General features: G+C 41.2%; 1 protein-coding gene across 1 annotated transcript in view; it reads left to right on the top strand.

The window, feature by feature from the left end:
• Positions 1-20,328, top strand: part of fbrsl1 (fibrosin-like 1) — a 492,137-nt gene that overhangs the window by 55,748 nt on the left and 416,061 nt on the right. Inside the window, exons 4-5 of the mRNA XM_034691889.1 lie at positions 6,198-6,353; positions 6,466-6,591. The gene's annotated coding sequence lies outside the window, so the exon portion shown is untranslated. The remainder of the gene's footprint in view (positions 1-6,197; positions 6,354-6,465; positions 6,592-20,328) is intronic.

Raw genomic sequence — 20,328 nt, forward strand, 5'->3', positions numbered from 1 at the left:
GTTCTACCAAAACCTGTATCACAGAGAGATTCTCTCCCCTGAACCTCTTTCACAATCCACAATGTATGACCACCTGCTCTCTGAAACAAACATTTTGTTTTTCAGTTACTGAAGTTCAGTTCCCAGTCCGCCTTGCAGGAAAAAATAAAAGGAGGGAAGGTCCCGAGAGTTTAGTTGAATACCAATAACACGTTAAGGTTGATTTGTTGAACAGCTTGCAGCCTGTTTTTTAATCCTGTGTTTTCATGTACGACTTGAAGGCCTCTCTCTGTCAGACTCTCCCTGCAGAGGAGCTGAGGTGTATTTGCTCCCTCATTACTCTGCCACAATTTACCCAAAAGGTTATTATTAGCCTGAAGAAAGATGATTATGAAAATATGTTATTGTAGGGCAGGAAAGCCCTTAGGTCCTGTCAGTCAGTAGCAGGCGTGATGCTGTGCTGGTTGGAGTGCTGCTCTGGGCCCACAGCTGTGGCTTGTCTGTTGGCAGGATGTGTGTGTATGTATCTGTTTTCCGGTGTGTGTGTTCTCAGTGTGTGTGTGTGTGTGTGTGTGTGTCAACAGTTTCTCTTGATAACACTAGTCCTCAGTATTTTTCTTGTGTATAAAAGTTCATGCGGTAGTTTGTGCATGGCCACTTAACACTTTGCTGTGAATGTGAGAAACATGTTGTGGGAATGTGTCCAAGCCCTGAAATGGGATAGAGTTATCACAGAAAGAGGACCCAGCTGATTGGCTGCATCTGTTGTGACATCATTCATCACAGGCTCAGAGGAGCAACAAGCTTGCCAAGATTTATCAGTGACTCACGCTCAGACTACAGTCTGTAATGTGCCAGTTTACACACACAGTCAACAAACAGTGGGCTTATACTTCATGGCACAATGAAGGAACACATGACTGAGGCGACACTGAGCCTCTGTGTCCAACTAATGATTCAATCTTTGAAAACAAGTCACAGATCTGTTCTCTCTCTGTATGGTGATAATAAACATGAAATGTAAATATGATTCAAAGTGGCAAACACAAGTTATTTTACATCCAATAAATACAACAAGCCTGTGGTGTAGGGATGGGCATTTCAAGCCGAAATACTAATAATCTCTGCAACGATTATTCGAATAATCTTGTCACACACACACACACACACACACACACACAAACACACACACACACACACACACACACACACACACACACACACACACACACACACACACACCAGGGTTACCACGCGTCCTGGAAAACCTGGAAAACAGTTGACCAGTTTTCCAGTACTGGAAAACACCTGGAAAATGGGAGAAAAAGTAAAATGTCCTGGAAAATCACATATGGTCCTGGAAAATTATTCCAACATGGCTGCGTTTGACCTGACCCTATTAACAAAACACATCCCCGTTCATTGAAAGTTGAGTCCACGCTGTGCTGGAAAAGACAGCGACACTGCGCAACTTTTTTCACATCTTTTCTCCTTCACTTCATAATCATGCATTCACAGAAAACAGGGGTATATTGTTTATGTTTTATGGTACATTTGGCTCAATTACCGTACTCTAGCTCAGTTGTTCTCAAAGTGGGGTCCTGGGACCCCTGGGGGCCTGCGAACCATAGCGTGGGGGGTCCGTGAAATAATTTGAATACATTTCTAGTAAATCATAAAATTGTGCTGTGTCATTATAAAACAGCATATACACCATTGTTATGATACCATTTGGTGGCTCGAAGGGATATGTGAGTCTTGTTACTGTTAATTTTCTGAAAGCGTTTAAGATCAATTACTTGAAAAGTATAAATGCTGTCATGTTGAGTCCACAAGGAATGAAATGACCCTCTGTTTTAAAGTATACAAGTGGGATTTACTTGATTCAAATTGAAGTGTTATCTGTTTATCACTATGGTACAGGTCTGAAGTATTTACATTGATACGTTTTACAATACAAATAGTTCCAAGGGCAACTAAGAGTGCAAAAGGTAGTAAGCATGTGCTTTAGTGATGGGAAGTTGGGCTCTTTTCAGAGAGCCGGCTCTTTCGACTCTCAAACGGCTCTTAATTTAGGATCTTTTGTAGCCGTATATTTTTTACCTTAATTTTGCAAAAAATAACAGTTTGTGTTGAAAACCCTTTACGTACGGTGTTTTATGAGAAGCCTTATAATGCCCAATTGTGTGCATTTCTTCTGTTACAAAATCATTCTCACCCTGATCCTAGGGTTATGATTAGGGTTAGGGTTAGGGTTAGGGTTAGGATTGTGGTTAGGGTTAGGGTTAGGATTAGGATTAGGGTTAGGATTAGGTTTAGGGTTAGGGTTAGGATTGTGATTAGGGTTAGGGTTAGGATTAGGGTTAGGGTTAGGATTAGGGTTAGGGTTAGGATTAGGATTAGGGTTAGGGTTGTGGTTATGATAAGGGTTAGGATTAGGGTTAGGGTTAGGATTGTGATTAGGGTTAGGGTTTTGATTAGGGTTAGGGTTAGGGTTAGGATTAGGGTTAGGGTTAGGATTAGGGTTAGGGTTAGGGTTAGGGTTTTGATTAGGGTTAGGGTTTTGATTAGGGTTAGGGTTAGGGTTAGGCTTAGGGTTAGGGTTAAGATTAGGGTAAGGGTCAGGGTTGTGGTTAGGGTTAGGATTACGGTTAGGATTAGGTTTAGGGTTAGGATTGTGATTAGGGTTAGGGTTAGGATTAGGGTTAGGGTTAGGATTAGGGTTAGGGTTAGGATTAGGATTAGGGTTAGGGTTAGGGTTGTGGTTATGATAAGGGTTAGGATTAGGGTTAGGGTTAGGATTGTGATTAGGGTTAGGGTTTTGATTAGGGTTAGGGTTAGGATTAGGATTAGGGTTAGGGTTAGGATTAGGGTTAGGATTAGGGTTAGGGTTAGAATTAGGGTTAGGATTAGGGTTAGGGTACGGGTTAGGGTTAGGGTTAGGGTTAGGATTAGGGTTAGGGTTAGGATTAGGGTTAGGGTTAGGATTAGGGTTAGGGTACGGGTTAGGATTAGGGTTAGGATTGTGATTAGGGTTAGGGTTAGGGTTTTGATTAGGGTTAGGGTTTTGATTAGGGTTAGGGTTAGGATTAGGGTTAGGGTTAGGCTTAGGGTTAGGGTTAAGATTAGGGTAAGGGTCAGGGTTGTGGTTAGGGTTAGGATTACGGTTAGGATTAGGGTTAGGGTTGGGATTAGGGTTAGGGTTAGGGTTAGGATTAGGGTTAGCATTGTGATTAGGGTTAGGGTTTTGATTAGGGTTAGGGTTATGATTAGGGTTAGGATTAGGGTTAGGGTTATGATTAGGGTTAGGGTTAGGGTTGGGATTAGGGTTAGGGTTAGGGTTAGGATTAGGGTTAGGGTTAGGGTTAGGATTAGGGTTAGGGTTAGGATTAGGGTTAGGATTAGGGTTAGGGTTAGGGTTAGGATAAGGGTTAGGGTTAGGGTTAGGATTAGGGTTAGGATTAGGGTTAGGGTTGGGATTAGGGTTAGGGTTAGGATTAGGGTTAGGATTAGGGTTAGGGTTAGGGTTATGATTAGGGTTAGGGTTGGGATTAGGGTTAGGGTTAGGGTTAGGTTTAGAACCAGATCTAAACTTAAGCATACAGAACTAGAACCAAACTCATGCAAACAGAACCAGAATCAAACTCAACCAGAACCAAACCAGAATCAAACTCAACCAGAACCAAACCAGAATCAAACCAAACCAGAACCAAACCAGAACCAAACCAGAACCCTAATAGAACTGAACCAGAACCAACCCAGAACCGAACCAGACCCGAACCAGACCCGAACCAGACCCGAACCAGAACCGAAACCAGAAACGTACCAGAACTGAACAGAACCAGAACAGAACCAGAACCGAACAGAACCATACCAGAACCGAACCAGAGTTGAACCAGAACCGAACCAGAACCGAACCAGAACCGAACCAGACCCGAACCAGAACTGAACCAGAACTGAACCAGAACCGAACCGGAACCGAACCAAATCAGAACCGAACCAGACTTGAACCAGAACCGAACCAGAACCATACCAGAACCGAACCAGACTCGAACCAGAACCGAACCAGAACCGAACCGGAACCGAATCGGAACCGAACCGAACCAGAACTGAAGCAGAACTGAACCGAACCAGAACCGAATCAGAACCGAACCAGAACCGTACCAGAACCAAACCAGACGTGAACCAGAATCGAACCAGAACCGAACCAGAACCTTACCAGAACAGAACCAGAACCGAACCAGAACCAAACTCAAGCAAACAGAACCAGAACCAACTCAGGTAAACCGAACCAGAACCAAACTCAAGCAAACATTATTAATTTCCTCAGGTTGGTATTGAGAAAAATCAGATGCCTCAGCTTGGATGGCCTGATCCGATTTCTCCTCTCAGTGAGTATTTGCCCTGTCTTTGAGAAGACTCTCTCTGAAGGAATAGATGTAGCCAGGATACACAGCCTCCCCTCCACCACCTGTATCCTATATCCTCACATATGATTGGCCATATGGCCGCCATGCTGACCAATCAAAACAAAGATCTGCTGTGAGCAGAGCTGGGGCTGAGCACTGAGAGAGCTAAGGAGGGAAAGGAAAAGACTCGGAGCCGGCTCTCTCTCTTGATGCGAGCCGGCTCTTCTGATTCACTATAAAGCATCGACTCTCAGAGCCGCAGCTTTTGATCATGACACATCACTACTGTGCTTAATCTGTGTTACAATTATGAGGGGGCCATGGACAATTTTCTCACCTGTAAGGGGTCCCTGGCTATTCTATTATCAATTTGCCATCATTTTTAAGTATGTAAGAGATGATTTCATTGATAGCCATAGACTACATGTCTTTCAATGTAGACTTCCACTGAGAGGAACATATTAGACTATTTAGGAACTAAATTAGGAACTAAATTTAGACGGTCATACCAGCTTGATCATCAATGAAAATGTCCTGGAAATGTCCTGGAAAATGATCTCTGGAAAAGAGTGGGAACCCTGACACACACATACACACATACACACACACACACACACACACACACACACACACACACACACACACACACACACACACACACACACACACACACGTCTCGACCTTTATGTTGGTGTTTATGTGAAGCAGCTTGTGTGTTTACATTTTACAGCCATGCTCAGTCTATGTAAATACATGTGTAGTAGTGTGAGATTCAGAAACAAAGAAAATCGCTGCAATGTTTTCTTCTTCTTTTGCTATTTAATGCCATTAGCATTCTTCTTCTTCTTCTCCTGTTACTTAATGCGGTTAAGCTTAAAGACTCTCTATAGCCACCGTCTGGCAGGAATACTGTATTAAAACCAGGCAGTGGTAAAAATGACGAAAAATTTTACTTTTAAAATGAGAAAATATTCGCAGTACCTCTTCAATTTCAACTAAGTGAATGAGTAATCGAAAAGCATTGCCCATCTCTGCTGTGGTGTAGGGCTGTCAAAATTGCTCCAAAATGAAGTTTGAATATTCCCTCTAAAAAAGCCCCAGAGGTTCGAACCATTCTAATATCTATATTTGCGCATTATGTCAATAACAGGTGGACAAACTAATACAAGGAGACATAACTACTTGTATAGGCATTTTTATTTCAGATTTAACATGGCTAAAACATACCTACACATTACAAAACAATTAAATGACCTAATGGCCTATACCGTACGAGCAATTAAAGGTCCCGACTCTTCCCTAATATAGGCAGGCTTCATTCAGTGAGTGAAGCAAATATTATTAACATTAGTTGAAGTTAAAGTTATAAACGAAAAAGTAGTCCACTTACATTCTTGGCGCATGTATAAAAAAATGAGAGGGGAAAAACTGCATTTTATACCTGTGTCACTGATTGTCAGGCTCTTTTAGTCCACTGTCATTGTAGGGTCTTAAGCCTGACAGGTTATTTGCCAAAAACACAAGACAGTCCACAAGTGAAGAGGCCAGTGCCGATCTCTTTTTATTCACTGTATTCCCAGCGGAGGAAAAGATGCGTTCAGAGAGATGTGTTTATTTTCCACAGTCTAATATTAATTTTCACAATCTAATCTCTGTTTTTTTTTTAATATTCGAATATATATTCAAATTTAGAATATTCATTGACATCCCTACTGTGGTGTCAGTCTATTTAGGACTCTGTTGAACTTTGTTGTAGGGAAAGCACATTCAATAACCTTTATTAATATTTTCCTTTGGAATATCCTACAGGTTACAGTGTCCTGTCAGTCTCTTTTCCTCCTCCCATCACGATCAACCTTGCAGAGCTTAAAGATTAAACAAAATGATGTTCAGTAAGTGGAGTTTCCTCCAAACTGATCTTCAATCCTGAACATCACCAGCTCTGGAGAAGATTAGGGGTTAAGTGTAAGTTCCCATGATTATCTACCCCAGTAAGACATGAATCACCTTGTAGTGCTGTAAACCTTGAGTTAACCCTGAAGTTACCTTAATAACCACAAATCCTGCTTCTTTGTAGAACCCCCTGGAGTGAACGCAGGAGAGAGAGGGAGGAAACCACACAACAAAAACACTATGTCAGGCAACACACTTCAGAAGGAATTACATATTACAAATAATTACGGTCAGAAATGAGTAAATAGTGGTATGTATTCACTTAGATGAAACTCAGTGACCGAGCCTCTCTGTATTAACTTGATCTTAAAAGTTGTGTGTTGTTGTCTTGAAGACATATTCTGTCATTATTTTTCTCCTGAAGTTATAGCTCAAGCCAACTTAAATGATTCTTCTCACTACTCTTTAACAGTTTGTCTCTTTGAAATCCGTGCAGAGTTACGGCTCTGCTCTGAAAGACATTTTGTTACACATAGTTATTTTTAGTGTTTCATGCTGTTCACTTCAGCTTAGAGAATGTGTTTCAGTGTTAACACCCTGCTGTATGTATTGCACCATCTGTTTGTATTATAGGCAACAACATTTTGTCACTTAGGAACTTGGTTGTTTGTCTTTGAGCAGAGACAGGTTCCTATACTTTTTAAATGAAGAAATTAAAGTGGCAATCTGGATGAAACCAAATAGTGAGCAGCTATTGTACGATTGTTTTTGTCTTCATCCTGTCGAGAAAAAAGACCAATACAACTCCTGCTCTTTAACTGGTAGTGACAACTTGTTAATTAAGACGTATCTTTTCTTTCCCCCAAAAGACACAAATGACTGTGCTTCACTTTCTTGGATTCCAAAGTCTGAATCACTTCCATGCAGGAACTGGTTTTGATGATGTTTTAGCTGCAGAGAACGTAAACAGGGAAAAAGAACCCTGTGATGAAATAAAACCTCAGATGCTCAAAAATAGTTTGCACAGATGGTTTGTGAGCGTTTTAACTGAAAGTCAAGGCTCATAGCTTGTTCTAATTTGCTCCATAAGTAATCTGCCTCCATGCTTCAGTGCCAAGTCAGATGATTGAGCACCTGTAATGATTTGTTCACATTCCACTGTAGGAAATCAAAAAGTTCCAAAGGCTTGTTGAGTAACAGCAGTAAAAACAGAGCCTGTGTGACAAAGAGCAGATTTAGCTGTTTGGCTTCTCAGAACAATAGTTTCATTTTCCTCTTCTTTGGTTGTATTTTTCTGTCCCTTATTGCTCGTGTTTGCTCAAACATGTCAAGTGTGTTTGTTGAATCTGTCACTAAAGGTCCTGGTGTCAGTGTGCCTGATTTATGAGTGAGTATTGTTGATGGGTTTCGCACTTTTCTCTTTGAGTGAAATTCATTTACAGTTTATTCTCCTTGCACACACATTGACCTCACAGATGATGATGATCATCATCTTCTCACAGATTTTGATGCTCACATTATTTTAGATTCTCTCTCCCTCTTAACGGTCCTCCATATTTGTCCCTGTTCATTTGGATCTTTTCAGCCGTATCCCCTGCTCGGTCAGACTACAGAAAAGGCTCTTGCTCATGGAGTGGTTACAGATGGGTTTGTGTTATGTGTGGTCGGCTGCATGCAGCTGTCTGGAGGCTCCATGACTGTTGTTGTTGTTGCTGCTGCTGTTGCCGTGGCTTCTGCTTGATAATGAGCCTCTGGCGCTGAGCTGCTGTCAGTCTGGCAGACAGACAGGCCTCTGCCCTGGTCACTGCCGCCTCATGCCATCTGGGTCCCTGCACTGAGACTGGGGGGACAGGGACACGCCGATGGGAGGACATAGGCTAAGGTCATGCACACACTGGCCTACTGACTGACTGACTGGCTGACTGGCTAACTGGCTAACTGACTGACTTGGTTTCTTGTCTGACTCTGAATTGGTTTAGACAGCTTTTGTCATATCCAAGTATTGAACCAAAGCGTGTCACTGAATATAAAATCAGATATGTGTGGTGTATTATGGTGCCAAAATAGATCAACATGAGTAACAGCCAACTGAGCAGCTTTAACTATGCACCATGTTGCATCAAGCGGATAAAAGGATTTATCCATGCAACACCTTTAATGAAGTATTTAGCGTGCTTTATTTGCTAATGAGCAAAACACAAAACAAAACAAAAGAGATTGAGCCAGTGGGAATGCTATCAGTCTTGCAGGTATTTAGTTGTAAACCAAAGGACTGGACTGGGGTTAGTTTGTTGGTAACAGTAAAAACTTTAAAATAAGGTTATGCGCGTTTGTCTGGTCAACTAAATGGTTTGATGTTGTCACCAGACTAACTAGACGGTCAAACGTGTAGTTGATATGTTTATTATTCTAGGCTTGAAATGCCGGTCATATTTAGTGTCTAAGTTGTAATACAGCCACCCACCACTGCCTGGGGCTGTAGCAGGGGTCAGTGATGCCCACCATAACGCTCTAATGCTCTACTTCCCAGATGTAAACAAGCACAGCATAGGGATAGCATTGCTCTGCGGTTTGTCAGTATTTTGATCTAGAACACGGAGGTTAAGTTGTGAGTAGACTGTGCCTGGTTAAAAGGTTAAAGGTTACTTTATTCGTACCCGTAGGTAGATTTTGTTTGCAATAAGTCAGCCTCCTTTTTATATCAATCCAACAAACAGCACAGGACAATACATGACAAACGAAGTTGAAAAGTGCTTAGTGCTACAAAAAAGTAGCCCTCAATAAAAACAGGAAATGAGCAAAAAATAAGAGCAGAGTCAATAAAAACAAAATAGACATTATCTGTCAGCCCAGGAGTGATTCATACAAAAGAAGTAAAACAAGTGGATACCATGGATGTTACACCTCTGCACAGCATGTTGTAAGGGGAGAAATGTGAAAGAAAAACACACACAGTTGCTGCCTTTCATTCCACAATATAATGATCTCAATGCATAATAAACATACATTTAAACATACAACTCTTTACCAGTGCCCTCCATTATATAACTGACTTACAAAAGTACATCGTAACAAAAACTCTACCGCCAGCCGGTGCTAAATGTCTCTATAACGCCACGTTCCGACTGTACGATTTAAGCTAGCAACTGCTGGTCTATGGTAAAAACATTAGCATCTGCAGTAGCTTCTATACAAACACTAAATAAACTCACTCAACTGACTCTACACAGAAATATCTTATCACAAACATATTATTACGATAGCACGTGTATAGTTTTTGATATGTTTTTGAGCACTTTTCTTACCTGTAAGGGGAAAAGTTTGAAAGAAAGACACACGCTGTTGCTGGTTTTCTTACCACAATGTAATGATCAGCAGCAAGTGGCATGCTTTCCCTACTGGCTGAACCCGGAAGTGTCTAAAAATAAGCCAAGTGCAACAAAAGCAATCTATTACCTATATAAACTTACATTTTAACATTAGCGAATTGAATTAACATTTTAACATATAACATATTTCAAAAGATGATTTTAGACTGTTTTTAAAATATTCCTATTCTATTTATACTGTGTTTTAAACATTTTAAGCTCAATGATCGCTTCTATATCCATTACATGGAAACTACAATAATTAATGAATAGTGGAGAACTTGATATTACAACATCATGCTGTGTTTCTGTAACTTGTTTAAAATACTGATGGCTGCTGGTTAAAAGGCATGTAACCACTCAAGCAGAGTGAAGAGTAACCAGTACAGGCATGTGGATGTTAACCTGCAAGGAGGAGCGTAAGTCGGTGGTGCTAGCTCTGCTAATGTTAGCCAAACCTAGAAAACCAATTTGACATTGTTTTCCAGCCGACACTATGGTCCAATGCTTAGCTGTGATAAATAAACTGTGCTCTTTGATTGTTTTCTGAGCGCTGTCTTAGCTTTAGACTTTTTTTTATTAGTATTTAAATTAGTGTTGAAACAAATAGGAAATTAGTCACTCCAGAAGCATTACAAAACTCTGAACAAACTCTTTCTTGACTGTTGCATTTCCCTATGTGAAGACATTAACATAGGGACATTTTATTTTTTTTATATATTGCATTTAAAAATAACTAGTTCTTTGTTAACATATGCTTCCTTCTTTGTTTATTTGTTGTTTCAGACCCTCTGTGCCTTTGCTTCATAGTCCAGTAGCTGTGTGTCTGCCACAGCTGTTCAGTTTTCCTCCACTTTACCCGACACTTTCAAAGCTGCAGAAATTCAAGAGTCAGAGCACGCTAACAGTATCACAAGGGAACGGGATGTTTGTAAACCTGCTACAGCACGGCCTCATCTACATGGAACAGAGCAATATTTTGTGCTTGCAGGCCCTCAGTATACGGATAATGTCAGACCCTGAGGTCATCTGTTTGAAACTAACATGGTGGCATTTTGACAAGTCCGACAGGAGGTTTCAAGAAAGTTAAGGTTTTCCATATAAAAATTTGTCGAACTCTGCTACAAAAACTGAAGCTGCCTGGATCTGAACACTGGCAAAGCATGGCCTGGTCTGTGTACAGTCTACTGTGTGCTGTAGAAAGACATTTAAATAGCAGGGAAAGCAGAGGGGACCAATACAGTAAGCCATGTCCCATTGACTAATAAGGCTTTAAACAACTCCATCTGTGATAATCTACTAAATTTCCACTAATGCGAACCATATGGAGCCTTAAATCCTGCCTGAGATACTCAGACTTATTTTGGACTCAGTATTTGCTGACAACATACCGCAGCCTTGATAAGACACACCACAGAGCGGCCCCTCCACATCCACACTTCTCAGATCATTATGCAGCTGCTCATGTAAACAGGCTCGTCCAAGTAGAAATACTGCACAAGCACCAACAAGCTGACCTCAGATCTGTCATTAAATGAGGCTCTCTCCCCAAAGCGGAACCCCCACCTCTGCTTAATTATGCATGTAGGCTGAGCAGTCAGTCTCCCTGTACGCCACTGTACACTCCATCGTGCTGCTTCCTTGAGCTCGCAAGCTGATTATGGAGCTTTGGCAGTCCAAGCACTTTGAATTATTTAAATCTCTGTTAAGCTTGCCGTACATATATCAATGGAAGAAATGGATTAGGCGTTGACATGTTTTTCCTCTGGTTTTGCCCCCCACTTGCCTCTTCCTTTGAATCTGACAAACACTCCACGCAAATCACAGCACATTTCCTTTCAAGGAGATGGCGATTTCTCTAATTCCCTATTGAAGCTTGTTTCACTGTGGATGTTGCTTTTAGCTGCATTTGGGCTGAGATTACTCTGCTGGATTAAGGATTGTTTTTTTTGTGTGTGGAGGGTTCTCAGTCTGCAGAAAGGTCCAGTGAGAGACATGGAGAGGGCTTTTGTGCAACCAGAAGGGCCCACCCTGGAGAACAAGACTTGTCCAAGGGAGGCTTCACGTGGGTGGGCTCCAGAGAGGTGATGGATCCCCTTTTCACACAAACCCCTGGAGGAAAGCACACAATCAATATCCTGCTGTCTGCCTCCAGTGCCAATAAATGAAAACGCAGCAGTGTAAAGAAATGAATAAATAAAGTGGGGCACTCTTTTTTACATTAGAGGCAGGATCGTGCTCAAAGCGGAGCTGCATTTAGACAGACTATAATAGACGCTCTCCGTCTCTCAGCGGGACGCTTGCTGCAAATTTATGTTTGCAGCTAACCGATTTGTTCACAGGGCAGAAAACAAGCAGTATTTATTCAGTGAAGTGCACGCCGGCTCAGATTTGTGTAAATGTTTCAATTAAGTGTTGTGGAAATCGATGCTCTAACATTTCCTCGCCACTTTCCTGTCTGCAGGTTTCATCTCCTCTGACAGCTGCAGCTTAGGTGTCAAGATCAGGTGTTAAATTTGTAAATAGGCCTTTTTCCTTTCAGCTGACGTGAAATTACAGCTGGGGGTAATAGAACAGAGGAGCTGTCAGTCAAGTTGGAAAGAGAGGGAGAAAGAGAGGCCAGAGGAGAGCAACGGGCCCATCAGGGTGGATGAGTGACAGAGGATGAGAGAAGCTCTTCACTCCACTCTGAGGCTGCCGCAGAAATGAATTCTCATCTCCTCAATTGCACCATTACTGGAGAGAGAGAGCAGAGGGAAGGCTTTCTCTGCTTTTTATGCACCAAAGAGAAACCAGGAGTGGGCCTTGCTATGTTTTTCATCCTTAAGTGCTTCATAATGATCATAATGCTACATGTCTAACAGTTATGTGACTATGCTAATCCTATAAGGGAGATATCCCTTGTGGCAGAAAGAGTCTGCCAATCACTGAATTCTCACAGTGGCACTCAGACTTGATTGCTAACAAGAGACTCAGTGTTAGCACTCAAGTTTCCACCAGTTCTATTTTTCAGTGTGTCTCTGTGAAATGATAATGTTCTAAAAGTGTACATAGATAACACTTGATGGGAGATTTTGTTCAAGACGAAGGGGTGTCTTTTATTGCCAGTGGTCGAGCTGACACCCAGCTGCTCACATTCAGACGCACACACACTGCAAGCATGCTAGACTTATTTGGTTTCTGTCGCCTCCATTATAAGTCCCAATTCCAGCATACAAAATGAAGTCATTTCTCCGCCGTCATTGGCAGACTGCCCAAAGCCACTGATGCTTTTCTGTCCTTTTGTGCCACCGAGCTCTGACAAGTGACAGGTGATCTATGGCTGCTTGAAGGCTGGGATCTAAATCTGAAACGAGCTTAGCCGCCGCACGCAAAATGAGAATTGATAATCGAATGATGCTGAATGAGGGGGCCTGTCAGTACATTGTAAGGGAGCTGACGGATTTAGTTAAGGGAGAAGGAAGGCATGGCGGATGAATTTTGGCAGGATAAAGGATTGCTCAGCGCAGAGAGAGAAGCTGATCCCCCTACAGCTATTTCTGCTTTTCTTTCAGTATTTACATGTTGCTAGTGTTCAGACGGGAGCCTGAAGGGGATACTGAGCATATTATGATCAGGTCTTTATTAGACACAACAGCAAAGGTTAATCCTGTGTTAACCTGACCTCGAGGCCTGTCTGGTGTATTATTGTAAAAAGTGTTGAGTGACAGTGAAGATGAGGGGAAGAGAAGCAGGGGGAGAAGAGATTTGATGTAACAAAGGTCATGATCTGGGGTCAAACCCATATTCTTGTACATGGGTGGTTAGTGCCAGATTCATGAGGCAGCTTTTCACAGTGTATTCATGCTGTCAGCAGCTCTTTGTTAATGCTGTGATTACATATGTGAGCTGTCAGTGTAACAGACATGCTGTGGAGTTTTTACTTTGAGTGGTTACATCTGAGGTGCACGTTCAGTGTGGTGTTGTGAGTTGACAGGTAAGTCGACATGTTGGAGACGACAAGCTCTTAATTCAAAAGATTCCGTCTTGTGGTTAAACGTATATTTTAACACAATTAAGAGATCAAACTGCTCTCCTTGGAAATTCTCCTAAGATCTTTAAAACAAAATAAAAATGACCCAACTTTTTAAAAGAATATATTACTTCATTACTTTATTTCCTGAGAGGAAATTCCAATGTTTCACTCAGTTGAAACCAGTGTTGACAACTTAGCGACTTTGTCACAATATTTAGCTAGTTTTCAGACCCCTCTAGTGACTCTTTTTTTTTTTTTTTTTTAAACGACTTGCGTCAAATCTAGTAACCTTTTCTGGTTTTATTGGAGACTGACTTGAAAGCAAGTATCGTTCTTACTCTTCTCAACGAGCAGCAAGTGCTGCCGTGAGGCCCTCCTAACCTCTATTCAGAGCAGGGGGCGTTCACCCCTCCACATCCAGATTGAAAATCTATGGCGCATGTACGAAGACACTGTTGGCTAATCCAGCTTACTGTCTCTTTTCGGTCCATTTAGATTGTTAATGTAGATTGTGTACAATACACATCTCGAAAATGGAGGTGGACTGGCACCTTTCCAGCTATCAGCCCACTTTCAAACTGTGTCCCTGCAAAGACTTGAACCCTGAGTCACTGCTGCCTCCCCTGAGACTGTAAGTAGATGTTTGTTGTATGAAAGTAGTTTGATAGATTCAAGCACCAGTCAGGCGGCCGTTTCCCTTCAGCGCCTCTCGGCTGCAACCCACAAGTAATCTGTGAAGTTAATGAAACATGTCGCTCCACCTCTGCTCTCCACCTGTTGTCTAAAGTACTTTCTCATGAGGGTGTCAGAGTTACTGGCAGAGGACTAAGCTTGGGATAAAATTAGGATAGGTTTTGTTTAAAATCCCAAATAGTTTAAGAGCTGTTTGTTCATTTTTGATCATCAAGATGCAAACAATGTTTTTATTTCACACCATAGATCCAAGAAAGAGGAGACCTAAGATATGACCAACATCATGCAGCATTGAACTGTGGGATGCCACTTTCAGATGTTGGAAACATATCATAGCCAGTTTGCTCTACAAGCAAAGGGAAAGACTAGAAGTCGAAGCTAGTGTAGCCTGTAGTTCTTCCAGGTCACCAACAACGTCAAATAGTGTTGCTGTTACAGGAGAAACAACCGATTCTGAAGTTGTGCTGAGAGCTGCCCCAGAAACACAGAGACTATCTGTAGCACTTGCAGGCATTAATCATATTCGATAAGGTTACAAACCCTCAGATTTCACCGTAACAACAAAATGCTTTCTGACATGTAGAAGAAAACGTTCTTCAGTTGAAGGATACGTCTTGATGTTATAAATTCCCTGTGCTTCCTTCATAAATCAAGTAAAAGTATCTTTTTTTCTGATTAAAATGAACAATTCACCTTACTTCCATTACAGACAGTGTTGATGTCATCAGTCCAAATATGAACTCGCCAGTGATTTAGCTTTAAGAAGTGGCTGGCTTGCTCCAGGAAGCAAGCTAGAAATGAACTGGGACATTTTGATCACATATGCACACAGTAAACTGGTAAGAAGTGACTCCTCCTTATTCAGCCCATTGTATGCTGTGTATTTGGAGCAGAATTGAGCCCCATCAGAAAGAGAACATTGATTACTTAATGTGTGTTGCTCCCACACTGAAGACAGAAGACTTAGACATCCACCCTGCAAGAAGGAGCACTAACAAAGGTTTCTCATACCATCTGTAGTCCAACTCTTTAAAACCAGCTCTACAATGTAATGTCACTCACTCCTCTGTAATCCCCCTCTTATTCCTCACTACATGGCCACTACTCTGCGCTGTTATACTCAGTTCTAAATCATTCACACACACAAATTAGATTTCAAACATATCTAATGTTTATTACAATTATAAAAATGACTATGCAAATCTACTCTAGTATATTATTGTAGTATACATCCATACTTTCTTGTACATTTATATTTATCCACAGCATATAACTGATGCATCTGCATCTATTCAGCATATGTATTTGAATCATACTGTTTGACATCTTTACCCTACACTGTCACTTGTGTTGGACAAACTTAAGGCTGATTTATACTTCTGCGTTGAATCAACGGCGTACCCTACGCCGGGGGTCCGCGTAGCTCCCATACCTACGCCGAGGCCTACGCACGTAGCTGACGTGCACCTCCTCCAAAATGTAACTCCCCGTAGAGCCGACGCGGACCGCAAGCTCTGTGATTGGTCCGCTCGGCGGCTTTGTCTTTCCCGCATTTACAACACTTCCGGGATCCCTGACATCGGCCGCACATCGGCCGTGTATTTCATCTCCTCCTCTCTATTCTTCATGTAATCATGTCTGTATGATAAACAGCAACATGTATCAGCTGTAGATTAACATAACACGCTCTGAATCGATGTGGAAAAGTAAACAGAGATTGTAGCGGGACCGGAAGCAGGCGGCCGGCTATCAGAGAGACTGCACTGCCCTCAGGCGTTTCGGCGGAGAATTGCCGCGCGACACAGACACACCGACGCACAAGTATGTGGGGCTCATGTCCGCGTCAGCCCCTGCTGCGTAGGGGAGACGCAGAAGTGTAAATCAGCCTTTAGTGCACTTCTACTGTGCGATAACCAACTACCAAGCGGCAGCCTCTGGACACCAAAATTGAAGCCAATGCAGAAGTGCTAAAAACTGCGGTTTCCCAAGTGTACGCTTGAGGCTGGCTCCGGATGTACCGGAAACCACATACACAGAAATTCAAAATAGCCGATATACGGGGAGTGAATTTTTTCATAAAGTTCAAAATTCAAAGATATTAAAATTACAAGTTTTCCATCATGAGAGGCACAGCTGACTTGACTGACAGGCGGGAACACTAGCTGTTGGCTTGGAGGCTCAAAGCCTGCCTCTTTACCTCACTCTAGCTTGACAGTAGTTAGGTTGAATTCAGGATATCCAATGGCTCCCGCCAACGATTGACTTCAAAACAGTGCTTCAGAAACAGATGGGTGACGTTATACGGATACTACGTCCATTATTTATACAGTCTATGCCATGTGACCATGAGTGAAGAAGATAAACATAGTTTAAACACCTTTTTTCTTTGATTTTGCTTTGATTGGATCTTACTTTTTATTATATTTATTATTATTGATTAAGTGTTATTCCACTCTTTTGTGTCAGTATATGTCAAAGTAATGTTGATAATTTTGTCCGTTACCGAACAACTTAGTCTGTCACTGGAGCTCTTGTAACATGTACATTTCCCACATTGGGGATCAATAAAGTATATGATACCTTATTAATTGTTTTTTAACAATTTTAACAGTTCTTTGTTGCAGCCCAATAATACAGTGTTTGAACTGTGGTCTGTAATAACTAGCAATGAATAAATAAGTAGGATATGACAGAGTGACACACATAAAGTCTAAAAATAAGTGGTATCAGGTGTTAAATTTAACTCTGCATTCAGACCACTAATCTGTCATTTGTCCCAGCGCTGAATGTTTGTCCTCCTTTTTATTTGCTGCTGGTTGTAATGCTCATGTTTCTGGTTGACGACATCTTTAACCGTCTCATGTTGCATTACAGCACTCAGAAGACACTCATGACTCACGACACACTGTGGATATTATGACTTCCAGGGTGATATGATATGACAGCTCGCAGTGCTACAGATAGTTTGCTTTTCTTGGCCCGAGACTCACTGAGCCTTGCCTTTTAGCGTCATACTAGCTGCCCTGTAGAAAGTTCAGCAGGAGCCAGGGATTTAATTGGAGGTTGTGTGTGCAGCTTTGTGAAATCACATTTGAGCCTCGTAAAACCTCTCAGACTCCAGCTGAGTATGGAAACTCTGGTGAAATATTGCTCCTGATTGTTGTGGGAGGTTTTCTCCCAATTCTGTCAGAGATCTGACCCCTCAGTATCGGTTTACTGGTTCCCAAACTTTTTTTTGGCAGGGTACCGACGCTGAGGTCAGAAAATTCCCCATGAAAACTGTTTATTCTGTGTTTGAGAGTTTACGATGGTTTATAGGGTAATAACGCAGTGCTTCAGCTTTGTGAGCCCAGCAGAAATCATAGTTTGTTTTCAAGTACCTTTTCAAGATGTTACATGTAAACTCTAATAACATAGCTCATAAATTGTGCTGTCCAAAAGCTGCTGGAAGCACTCATCCATTACACAATATCAGTCAGATAGAGTTACTTGTTTTTTGTTTTAATTGGACTCGTCTATGGTTTTGGTTTTGGAAGAGTCAATTTTGTTTTTTCCATCTTTCGATTAAGACTTTTGGCAGGGAAGGTTTTTTTTACTCGCTGATGATTCGTGAGAGGAAATATTAATTACATAAAATGAAACGTCTGTCGTGTACTTCTTAATTTGGTAAAATAGAAAACATTTGTTAATGACAAAGCTGTTGTTAATGAACATTTAAAAAATGCTCTGTTATGATGTTCGTGTGGTTTACCTCTGTGGCTTATCACTGACTTGTCTCCAGTGGTCTGATTTCGTTTTCACATTGCTTTGAAGAAGCTTCTGTTAAATTGTAAAATAATGGGTTTGCAATCACACACTCAAATAACAATACAATACGATGCTAGGTTCACGATACAATTCTTTCATATTTACTTTTAAGGATGTAAGTAACCAAGTTTATACTTGAGCTTTAGAGGAGAGATTGTTTGGTTGAACTCTTTCTGTGATGCTTATATTTAGCCTTTTATTGCACTTGATTTATACTAAAGGTACTTCCACTAGATCATTAAGTTATGGGAAGGGATAAACACAAAAGAAGGACCAGAAGGACCAACAAGGCAAGGCAAGTTTATTTATAAAGCACCATTCATACAAGAGCAATTCAAAGTGCTTTACAGTCAACAACAAAACAAAAAACAGAACAGTAACAATCAACAAAATTGTACACCGAACACTTAAAACATTTGAATTTTACATGCTGCCAGTTATGTTTGATCTACTCTCACTCTCTCTCTCTCTGTGTACTTATGTAACTTAAAGCTGGGGTTGGTAATCAGATTTAGATACACTTTTTGTTATACTGGTTAAAATTATCTTTATGTCCTGATGGCAATCAATACATAATGTGTTCTTAAAAAAAGAGTGAAAAAAGCTGCTATCTACAGCCGGTGTAAACCTGGGAAAACACCAACCAATCACTGTTTTTGGGTCCCAAAATTTTAAACCATTCAATTCCCGTCCTGCCGTTCTGCCCGCCTCCTGCGCGTACATTTCCCCAGCCTGCACTCCGAGTCCCCGTCCCCTGCCTCTGCTTCCCCTGACTCTACTGACTGCCCCTCTCGCTCCACCTCGGGCCTGTCCCCTCTGACTCGATGACGTGCTTTGCTCAGGACTGTAGTCCGGATCAGAGTCTAAAAAGCTCTCACCACGGGGGCTCTGACAAGCAAAAGAATTCGTCGAATTGCGTCGTCGTTTTGGAGGAGATCCGAGGGAGGGGGGAGGGGTTAGACGGAGTCATAAGGAAATGCTACATACAAATTCATGCTAGTTTTCCGAGACTACCAACCCCAGCTTTAACGTACATAGTAAATAGTGTTGGGTCTTTTTATTTATTTAAATTCAGCTCATACCTCTTGACAGCCCCGCAGGGTGCCCGTATGCCCAACGTCTAATTGTAGATCCAATATCAGGTTATTTCCGTAACACCATACCTTGTCAGAAAATATCTAATATGAAATACAACATTAAATAAACAGAAGCATGAAAACATAAAATATGTTTAAATCTAAGATCACGAAAGAAAGTAAAATTAGTTAAGAAATGTCATTAAAATTCAGTTTGTTAAAAGAAATAAAAAATTTGAAGTTAAAGAAATAAAAACTAAGGTTGAAAAATGAATTTGCATCCATTTAAGGAGTTGAGTAAGCAGCTTAAAAAGAGGAATGTTTTTCAGTCTGTTGGGTCTGTTTTTCAATTGGGAGTAGGGGTGTACATTTTCAGTACTTTCTGTGATCGATTTTTGGAAGTGTTAACGATCAATTATGGATTAATCAATAGAAAACATTGAATTTTCCTACATCAAAAACAATGCCAAATACGTTGTTTTCCCCCTAAATTATATTTCCCCTAGCAACAAAATGCATCTAACTGACAGTATTGAATACGGGTACAAAATGTGTCTTTTTTTTTTAAGTTGTCAACCTTCGCGGCCGTGTCGTTGGCAGCAGATGCGTATTGATCCTCTTTAAAAAGTGCACATGGAGACCTGACGCACAGCCACAGTCGCAGGCTGAGTGTCTCCGCTGTGTGCAAGACCTTTTACAGCTGAGTCACATCGAAACGTGCTTTAAACTTAAAACACCTCCCTGATAGCTGAGTGTAATATGAGACCACATGTTGTTTGTCCCAAGTGATGGAAATTTGAAAACAAAAATGCATGTTTCAAGTAATTTCTTAACAATCAATTAATTGATACTCGATTAATTGTTTACATTCCTAATTGGGAGGGATTATTATAAATAATAACACTTAAACCTTTGATGTATTAGCTCCCCTTAACAGACACAAGCTGTGTTCCAGCTGTGGGGTAGCGTCCTACAAAGGACCCAACATACTAAGGACCAGGGGTCTCATTTATAAAAGAGTGCGTACAATCCTTACTAAAAGAGTACGTACTCCGAAAACCCGGAAATGGCGTGCGCCAAAAATAATT

Source organism: Notolabrus celidotus, chromosome 9 (genome assembly GCF_009762535.1).
Source record: "Notolabrus celidotus isolate fNotCel1 chromosome 9, fNotCel1.pri, whole genome shotgun sequence".
Classification (NCBI taxonomy): domain Eukaryota; kingdom Metazoa; phylum Chordata; class Actinopteri; order Labriformes; family Labridae; genus Notolabrus; species Notolabrus celidotus.